This window comes from Meriones unguiculatus, chromosome 20, assembly GCF_030254825.1.
Source record: "Meriones unguiculatus strain TT.TT164.6M chromosome 20, Bangor_MerUng_6.1, whole genome shotgun sequence".
Taxonomy (NCBI): Eukaryota; Metazoa; Chordata; class Mammalia; order Rodentia; family Muridae; genus Meriones; species Meriones unguiculatus.
Window position 1 is genome coordinate 20,794,996 of NC_083367.1, and position 7,936 is coordinate 20,802,931.

Below are 7,936 nucleotides of genomic sequence, written 5' to 3' on the forward strand. Positions count from 1 at the left end.
TCGTTGCCCTCGGACGCTAAGTCAAAAGTTACCTTAGAAATTGTACATTCACACAAACAGTGTAGCAATTCTCTCTTAGCAGTCTGTGTGTTGATCCATACACATTCTTAGGTCCTCTAGCAACTTAGAGGCTGTGAGGGGAGGGTGACACCTTTTCCATCCACCATTCATCACATAAGACCCCTCATTAGGAAAGGGAAATCCATGGAAACTGAAGCCTGGGTGTTTTGATGCTGTTTGGTGACATTGCCGAGAACCTGGTTTAGTTAACAAGGGTGTGTTCCAGCAGTAATAACCTGGGAGAGACTCAGCAATGTCTGTCTGATGTCCTTGTGGCTGCATGTTAGACAGTAATCTTTTCTAACAGAGCAAACCATCCACTCCTGTAATAAGAGTCTTATGGCTTCAGCAGGTCAGAGAAATTTTTCATGGTGTAGGTCAAAATAGAAAGGCAGGAAGTCACAGAGTACTTCCTGCTTCCTCTCTCCTCAAATGCCAAAAAATTACATTCTACATGTCCTAAGCTCAACCAGTGGCAAATGCTTAAAACAAAAATCAAGGAAGTAACATAAATCAAAAGGTGTGTGAAATGGCTGAGATGGTGAGCTAGCATCTCATTTGCAGAAATGCAGGCCACAGAGAAACATTCTTATATTTCTGCACAATTAAGATTTTTGAGAAAAGTTTACTGAGATGTGTAACATGAGGCTCAAAGTTAAGAGTGCCTAGTTAAGGAGTCTTTCGGAGCCATTCACCTCCTCTCCAGAGGTATGTGCATTTTTTGTCAAGTGGGGAGAGAACCCTCAGGACCACAGAAACTCCTAGAAGGTGTGAAGCTTGAGGCTCTGCTCTTATCTTCTTTGTGAAAAAATGTATTTAGACTCCTGACTCTAAGCAGCTAGGTCTTTCTTTCTTTGTATTTTCAAAGAGAATTTGTTTATACTAAGGAAGAAAAGATTTCTCTTCATGTCTCAAGTAAAGTGAGTACCTCTTGGGAATAAATACCCAGGCTAACTTTGGAAGATACACTGCTGTAGCCACCACAGGCACCATATTACTAGGTGACACCTGGGGTAATAATTTAGATAAGAGGAGCCAAGAATAGTAGCACTCATTTTTATACTAACACTAGTAGACTGAGGCAGGAAAATGGAGAGTTTGAGGATAGTCCAATTTTATGGCAGACTTTTTGTCTCAACAAACAAAGGACAAAAGAAACCCCTTGATTTGCTACGAATAAGAAAGAGTTCCTTCAGAAACCATCACTGACATTCAATAGAATAGTAGTAATATTGACATTAAAAATAAAGCAGGAATGCATGTCCTCCTACTGTCTGTTGACAAAAGAAAATATGTCTCTTGTTTAATTCCAATCAGCAAACCGTTAATGTAACTAAGAAAAGGTACACCCCACTTTTGGAAAACTGTCACGCCATGATTTCGTAGCAGCTCAAAGACTCTTTTGCTCAGGGAGAAATAAATTGATCTCTACTTTCCTTTTTAGACTCCCACTTCCCAACATCATTCCTGAAAATCCATTCTTCGGCTGTTTAAAAACTATTTTAGTGTCAAAGCATATATTTGGAGAGCCAGTCCCAAAGTTGTTAAATTCTGATGTCAGTAAATTATTTATTCAATCATGACCAAAAGGCATGTAAAAACATCTGCCTAGAGAACATAGGACAATTTGCATAAGCATTGGTGAAAGGTAAGTGTGGAGAGAAAGTTTAAAGTTTCACAAACCAGAGCAGCTCTAGGTAGGAGGAGCCTGGTTGTCTAACAGCAGTGAGAGGCGCCTGTGCTGAGTTCCCTTTCTGGTGTGTAGACTGGAGCTGGGTGTTAGGGGGGTGTGGGGTGTGGGGGTGGTATGCACTGAAACAGGAAGTAATGGGGACTGGGGACAGACTGTGTGCTTCTTTAGGTCACCCAGTTCTTGCTAGCAACATTTTTTTTCAATCCGGTGTTTGGAGGGATGCCGGGAACTGTCGTCCTCTCAGTGTGCGTGGTAGCCATCCTTTGGGAGACTGACCACACATGGCTAGAAATTACACTCAGTGTGCTCCTGCAGCTGCAAAGATCAGACATTCCAGCATTGTAAATATCTACGGGAAAGTAAGAAGAGAAAAGTAGCCCGTGGGCTGGTCCCCGGGAGTTTGCCTATACAGCTGTTCCACCAAGCCTTGCAGCTCTGCTCCTGCAGCTACAAGATCCACAAGGCCTTGTTCTTGTCCCCCGCCCCAAACAAGGGATCTTCTTTGCTTCTTGGGCTAATTTTCTACCCTCTGTGCTTGAGCAGTAGTCTCCGCTTTTGTATTTTCTTCAACACTGTGGTTTACACACCAACTCTTCCTCTGAAAGAGAACTCACTTAGGGGTGGCCTGATATTGAGTGAGGAAAAAAAAATCAGCACAATGAACAGAAGATCAACTTGACAATAGTTTCAACCAATAAACAATCGTTTTTCTCTCCATAGCAAACACAGAGGTGAGTGGTCACAGAAACTGGCTCAACAGCTCAGTGCTTCCACTGATGGCTCAGACTTGCAGTATTCACAATCTTCTACTTGTGGGGGGTGTGGTTTGTGTACACATATGCATGTATGTAGGTGCTCGTTTGGGTGTGAAAGTAAGCATGTATGTCTCTTCACTGGCTTAGGGAAGGCAGTAGACTTTAAGTAACTTCCTCAATCATTTTAAATTATACTTTTTTGAGAGAGAGTTTCTCCATTGAACCTGGAGCCCATCAGCTTGGCTAAACTGACTAGCCAGTGAGCTCTAAAGATCTGCCTTTCTCCTTCTGCCTCATGCCCCCAGCGCTGGTTTTGCACACCTTGATGCACCTGGCTTTTTATGTGGCTTCTGCAGATATGAATCGGGGCCTCATGCTTGTGTGGCAGGCGCTCTACCAACTAAATCATCTCCCCAGTTACACAATCTTCCATTTTTAGCTGCTGATTTCTTTTTCTTCTCAAAGCCATTGCATTAGGGTTGCAGATGTCCACTGCCTAGTAAACTTCACTGTGTGTGCATCCAAAGCAGGAAATTAGAAAAGGGTCTAGACAGTATGCTCTTTTGTTGTACTTGTTCCCTTATAATGCTGCCAAGTCATGCACATACAGACTTTTGCTTACAGATCATTGATCAAAATGGAGTCCTACTTAGCTACACCTAGGGTTGGTAGAGCTGCAATGGCAAGAAACCTTGAGATAGGAGACTGAAAAAAGACTCTTCCAAGTGAGTTAATGAGGCCTGCTTGCCTGACCTGTGCCAGGAGGCACACAGCCACTTCCCTTGTAGTTCTCTAAGAGAAACCAAATGGTAGGTGTCGAGTCCCAAATCCGGGACAAGTCATAGTCATTACCTGTGGCTCCTCCCAGCCCTTCTCATCCCACTCTGATCCTAAACCTCTCCAGCCCAGGGCTGGACTTCCCTTCCCTTCTCCCAGCTTCTCTTTCCTAGATAAAACATCCATTTGGCCATGTACTCTCTTGACCCTCCCTCTTGGCCTCTTGGCTCCCAGCTGGCTCCCTCTTACCTTTTGGTTTCTTGACCTCTCTTTCTCTGCTTGCCCTCCCCTCTCTCCCTCTTCTTCCCCTCTTCCTCTCCCCACCTCTTCTTCCTCTCATGACCTGGTTCAGTCCAAACTGAACCCTTCCAGCTGCCTCTAGCTGTGCTGTCCTTCATATCTATAATAAAACCCTTCTCATCCACCATACCTAGGATCTGTCATTTCCTCATGTTCATTCAGTAGGTGACTGTCCTGTCCCACTGATAACTGACTTTGAGGCAGGGGCTAACATGATACAATCAGATACCGGCATGACAGATACAAGGACTACACAGAGCAAAAACAAACAATGCTTTTCTTAGAATCAGCATGATATGTAAACACTTGGAATTCTCGTAGAGACTCAGTTATATTAGAGACAACCATAAATTAATTATATGTTTTCACCTTATATCTCTTTATATACTTGTTTGTTTCTTCTTCTTCTTCTTCTTCTTCTTCTTCTTCTTCTTCTTCTTCTTCTTCTTTTGTTTATTTGCTGAAAACTAATGGGCTGTTAGACACTTATCCAGGGGTAGGAGATGCAGCAGTGAGATGAAGACCTGATAGGATAGGGTCAGATGGAAGGGCAGGAGGACCTCCTCTATCAGTGGACTGGGAGAGGGGCATAGGAGGACTAAAAGGAAGAAGGGTGAGATTGGGAGGGAATGAGGGAGGGGGCTACAGCTGGGATACAGAGTGAATAAATTGTAATTAATAATAAAAAGAAAAGAAATAGAGCATGATCCAGTGACAGCAATGAGTAACACACACTATGCCTAGGCTCTGGCATTTCCTTCCTCTTTATCAAGGCAGAAGTGTTGCCTACTTCCCTTTAAAGCAGAGAGCTTGAGAGTCTGTACCTACAGCATGGAGTTCTTCATTTTCTTTATCAGTCTATAAATTATAGCCAATACCCTTAAGCCTGGCTTCCCCAGGTCTCTGTCTCCACATTGATTCTTATCTAACTTTTTTTTCACATATAGTGCTTATCACCATCTGGAGAGCTCACTATAAGTTATGTACACTCAAAGCCCATAAAGCATATGTATTGGATATACCGTATCTTTTTCACAAAATGTACAAATAAATGTGACCTGATCTCCACAAATAATTACTGAAATTGTGTTTATAATTACCAAAGAATGTAGCAAGATTATAGGAACACAGAAAGGACACAATATGAGATTTAAGAAATTCCTGTGTGAGTGAATATGTAACACACACATCTCTTTCCCTTGAGGTTCCCTTGTCTCTTTTACTACTGGAAGATAAACTTCTCCTTTCTCTCACTGCTGCATCTCCTACCCCTGGATAAGTGTCTGTAGCCTGGTAAGGCCCCCCTCAGGGGGAGGCTATCAAAGAGCCAGCCACTGAGTTCATGTCAGAGACAGTCCCTGTTCCCCTTACCAGGAAACCCACTTGGATACTGAGCTGCCATAGGCTACATCTGTGCAGAGGTTCTAGGTTATCTCCATGCATGGTCCTTGGTTGGAGTATGAGTCTCTGTGAAGAGCCCTGTGTTCAAATTTCTGGTTCTGTTGCTCTCCTTGTAGAGCTCCTGTCCCCTCCAGGTCTTTCATCTCCCCCTTCTTTCATAAGCTTCCCTGCACTCTGCCGAAAGATTGGCTATGAGCCTCAGCATCTGCTTTAATCCCCTGCTGGGTAGAAACTTTTAGAGGCCCTGTGTGGTAGGCTCCTGTCCTGTTCCCTGTTTTCTCCCTCTTCCAATGTCCAGCCAGTTTGCCTTTTTGAATGAGGATTGAGTATCTTACCCAGGGTCCTCTTTCTTGCTGATCTTCTTTAGGTGTACAGATTTTAGAATGTTTATCCTATATTATATTTCTAATATCCACTTATAAGTGAGCATATACCATGTGTGTCTTTCTGCTTCTAGGATACCTCACTCAGGATGATCTTTTCTAGTTCCCACCATTTGCCTGCAAATTTCATGATTTCCTTATTTTTAATTGCTGAGTAGTATTCCATTGTGTAAATTTAACACAATTTCTGCATCCATTCCTCCCTTGAGGGACATCTGGGTTGTTTCCAGGTTCTGGCTATTACAAATAAAACTGCTACAAACATCGTTGAGCAAATGTCCTTATTGTGTACTTGAGCATCTTTTGGATATATGCCTAGGGGTGATATGGCTGGATCTTGAGGTAGCACTATTTCTAATTGTCTGAGAAAGAGCCAGATTGATTTCCAGAGTGGTTGTACAAGTTTGCATTCCCACCAGCTATGGAGGAGGGTTCCCCTTTCTCCACATCCTCTCCAGCATGTGTTGTCACTTGAGTTTTTGATCTTAGCCATTCTGATTGGTGTAAGGTGAAATCTGAGGGTCGCTTTGATTTGTCATGCTCTATTTCTAAACTTGTAATTTATTTTATTTAGCGCATTCATTTCCTCTAAGCTATGTTGATTGTGGCCTTCAAACTATAGCTCTAATCCTGAGCAATGGTTCCTTGTTCATCAAGCTTTGGATGAATCACCCTCATCCCAAATTTTTTTGTTTGTTTGTTTAAAAACCTGCCTGAGGCTACAGTGGGGGATAGCATATACTTTGATCATTTTTGATCCTTAGGTGCTAGAGATTTACCAGAGAAGCCAAGACACCGATCATTTATTCCTTTATGTGTCGACTTTACAAAATTTGTAAATTGTATTTTTTAAGATATATAGATTTTATTTACTGTCCTCCTAATCTTATTAGCTCACCAAGCCTACTCCTTGCCTCCTTATCTCCTAATTTATCAGGCTACAATATTGTAACTATGTTCAGAAAAGTTGCACTGGACTGCACATACAGCGGGTTGGGAAAGTACTTGGGCGGCATACACAAAGCCCTGGGTTGCATCCCAACCCTGCAGAAACCTGGTGTGGTGACGCATACCTGCGGTGTGTGGGAGACAGACACAAGCTCAGAAGCTCAAGTCACTTCTGGCCACCTAGTGAGTATGAAGCCGGACTGGGAAACATGAGACTCTAACTCAAACAAACAAACAAACAACATAATAAAACTTTTTTTTTTTCATTAAAATCCAAAGCTACTCCCCCCCCACACACACACACTTACGATACTTTAATCTCATTGTTCTTGAGAAGTGGCACTCAGTATTGATACTTCTCTTTCAGTGCTGATTCCTTGGTGGATCCAAGCTCCATGGGGGCAGGTGCCATGTCTACCTTGCTCAGGTCAGTATTTCAGTGCATAGCTATCTTGGGTATCTGCAGAAATGCTCTGAAACATTTAATGATGTCATAGGACTCCTCCTCCCGAGGGACTAAGGCAATGCTGTGGAAGGATGTTCTGCTGTGGATGATACTGTGAAGCTTTGGCAAATAGTTCCTCAGAAATGGAAGATTTATTCCCACCCTCTTCCTGTCAGCAGGAGTGCTGCAACTAGTCAACCTCAGTTGCCAGCATTCTTGGGGGAGGTGCTAAAGTCATGGGAGCCCAAAATCATGCCCTGTTCTAACTTGTTTTCAGTGACAGGAAAGTCATAGCCTTGCTTCTCACACCCATAGAGGGCAACCCTACAAGGCTTTCCCAACTTCCGTGCAGCTTGTAAGGTTGAGATATCCTGACATATCAGTTCTTGTTCTTTCTCTGCCTCCCTTTCATAAGGGTTTATCTCAGAAGCACCTTCCAAGAAATGTTTTGCACCTTACTTTCCAATTCATAGTCTGCTTCTTGGGTAAACCAGCCTGTGATATCGACTACAACAAAATCTGTGAAAGGCAAATTACAGTCTGCCCAAAACAGCAAAGCTCAGTAATTCATCCTTGTGCCCATACAATGACTAGATATGTCTTTCATGTGGTGCATACCATAAGCACCCCAAAGGAAATAGTCTTTTGCATAGTGTAAAGCTTTCTTATTCCTAGCACCAAGGAATACCTTGGTGTGTAACTTTTTCAGAGATGGAGAAAGCTGAAGTCTAACTGGAATCATATCTACTGAATCTGAACTTAGGCAAGATCATAAAGATGTATGCTGACATTAAAGTCTGAGAAATACTAGCCTATTAACATAGTTAATTAATTAACGGATTAATTAACACAAACGGAGCTTTCGCTGATAATTTCTAGTCTGCACAATGCCTTCATAACATCTTGCTTAAAGATAGGATTTTCATTCAGCGCAGACTGCTTGAATGTCATGCCGAGATTTCGGCTTTACAGAGCTTGGGTTCTAAGAAGCAGAGAAAATCAAATCAATGTGCATACTGTAGCAGGTGGGTGTAAAAGTGTCATTAAAAATTGAGTGGGGTGCTGGGCCGGTGGTGCGTGACTGTAATCCCAGCACTGGGGAAGACAGAGGCAGGGGGATATCTGTGAGTTCGAGACCACCCTGGTTTACAAAGTGAGTCCAGGACAGCCAAGG